The sequence below is a fragment of the Artibeus jamaicensis genome, unplaced genomic scaffold, assembly GCF_021234435.1.
Source record: "Artibeus jamaicensis isolate MK-2021 breed Jamaican fruit bat unplaced genomic scaffold, CSHL_Jam_final scaffold_537, whole genome shotgun sequence".
Classification (NCBI taxonomy): Eukaryota; Metazoa; Chordata; class Mammalia; order Chiroptera; family Phyllostomidae; genus Artibeus; species Artibeus jamaicensis.
In genome coordinates this window covers 40,889,292-40,891,661 of record NW_026522047.1, presented here as the reverse complement: position 1 = coordinate 40,891,661, position 2,370 = coordinate 40,889,292, and the positions used below count along the sequence as shown (strand labels likewise).

General features: G+C 39.7%; 1 pseudogene; it reads right to left on the bottom strand.

Moving 5' to 3' along the window:
• Positions 1-439: 439 nt before the first annotated feature.
• LOC128626352 (zinc finger protein 670-like) lies at positions 440-1,453 on the bottom strand (annotated as a pseudogene).
• Positions 1,454-2,370: the final 917 nt, after the last annotated feature.

Genomic DNA, 2,370 nt, shown 5'->3' with positions numbered 1-2,370 from the left:
CTCCACCAGGTTGCCCATCTCCACCCCTCCTACTGGTCTGAATGAATGTTTCTTCTTTAACTCCTTGGTTGTCAGACTTCCATACAGTTTGATTTTCTGTCAGTTCTTGTTGTTTTTAAATTTGTTGTACTCCTTTTGGTTGTGCGAGGAGGCACAGTGTGTTTACCTACACCTCCATCTTGGCCAAAAGTTCCTCTATGTGGAAGAGGAACATCAGTTGGTTGCCTTCCATATGTGCCCCAACCAGGGATCGAACCCACAGCCCAGGCATGGGCTTTGACCGGGAATTAAATCAGCAACACTCCAACGGAATCATGTAGTAGCCAGAGCCTGTGTGGATTCTTGCATGTACTCAAAGGTGGGCGTGACAAGAAAAGGGTTTCCCCACTCCTTATTTTTAGGGATTGTCTTGACTGTGCTTTCTCATTTGTCTTTGCAATTATGAACAATAACTGAAAGCTCTCCCACACTCCTTACATTCATAGCATTTCTGCCCAGTATGTGTTCTCACATGTATTTGGAAATCTTGAATCCTTTCCCACACTCCTTATTTTAATAGGGTCTCTCCTCACTGTATGTTCCCACATGCTTTTTAAAAGAATTTAGTTGTTTAAAGGCTTTCCTGGACTCCTTCATGCATAAGGTTTCTCCCCACTAGGTATTCTACCATGTACTTCAAGGTTGTAGCGATAACAGAAGGCCTTCCCACATTCCTTACACTCACAGGGTTTCTCTCCAGAGTGGATTCTCACATGTTTTTGTAGGGATGACAGACACCTGAAGGCTTTTCCACACTGCTTACATTCATAAGGCTTCTGGCCCAGTATGTGTTCTCACATGTTCTTGCAGGTATGTGGAAATCCTAAATCCTTTCCCACACTCCTTACATACATAGGGTTTCTCCCCACTGTGTATTATACCATGTGCTTCAAGTCAGCTGCAATAACGGAAGGCTTTCCCACATTCCTTACACACATAGGGTTTCTCTCTAGAGTGGATTCTGACATGGTTTTGTAGGGATGATAAATGCCCAAAGGCTCTTCCACACTACTTACATTCGTCGTACTTCCACCCATCAAGCATCTCCATGTGTTTTTTAAAAGAGGCATGACAACTAAAAGCCTTGCCACAGTACTTACACACACTTTGTTTCTCTCCAGTGTGTTTTTTGACATGTTTTCCCAGGGATGAAGAAAATCTGAAGACTCTGTCACACTGCTTATATTCACAGGATTTATCTCCACTGTGTGCCCTTATGTGTTCTTGAAGGGAGGAAAAGCAACTGAAAGCTTTTCCACATTTTTTACACTCCAAAATACTTTTTTTATTACTCAAGTAGTTCACAAATCTCTCAGATGCATCCCCAGTCTCTTGACATTGGTAGAGTTTCTCCACACACTCGGGTTCCACCTGATGGCTTAGACATGAGACACACCTGCAGGCCTGTGGACATTCCTCACATGGATGAGGTGTGTATCTAGTTGGAGATCTTTCCTGAGGCTGAAGAAGAGAATGTTCTAGGAAGACTTTTTGAGACATAGTGCATTGATTGGGTTGAACTCCAGTTAAATATCTCTCAGACACAGAAAGATCTGTAATTCGGTTCAGATGTGTCCACATTGATTAGCTTCATTAGTTTCACAGAGATCCTCCTGCAAATGACTTCTGTTCAAAATATTAAACGTATAACTAGAAATTTACAAGTGATTTATTTATTAATGATTGATGATATAAAGGATTATTTTCACTACATACTTGCCATTTTCAATAAATGGCTGTTTCTGGCAACATCTGCACTTTTACATCATGGGAAAAGCTTAATGCTCTGGCTGAGGTCTCTAATTAAGCCATAACTTTTAGTGTTTCTTACATTTGGAGTTTCCTCATCATTGTTTCCAACTGCATTCTATGCATATGTTCAACATCTATGTCACATCAGAAAAATGTTGTGTTGTAAAAGTTCTCTGAATACACAGTTACTTAGTGAGGTTTCTATAGATATTTAAACTTTAGGTGGTTCTAACACTATGCAGACATTCTCTCCTGTGGGAGTGCCACTCACCTGAAAGGTGTCTCCTGGGTCAGGTGCTGATCTCCATTGTTAGTAAACAACTGGTTTTCACCAGAAACTGACCAAAAATAATTTCTTGTAAATCTTGCTGTTTTTTCTTCAATGAATATTTTATTGTTCCAAATATTCCTCCACAAACTAGAGTCACTGGTTTTATCTTGAGTGCAGCAATCTAAAACAATTGGTAAAATACCTTAATTTTATGGAAATGAAATGTTAGAGTAAAGAAAACAGATAATATTTGTATTTTCATGTACTGGTCCAAAATGTAAACAAATTATATAAGGATGAATCTACAT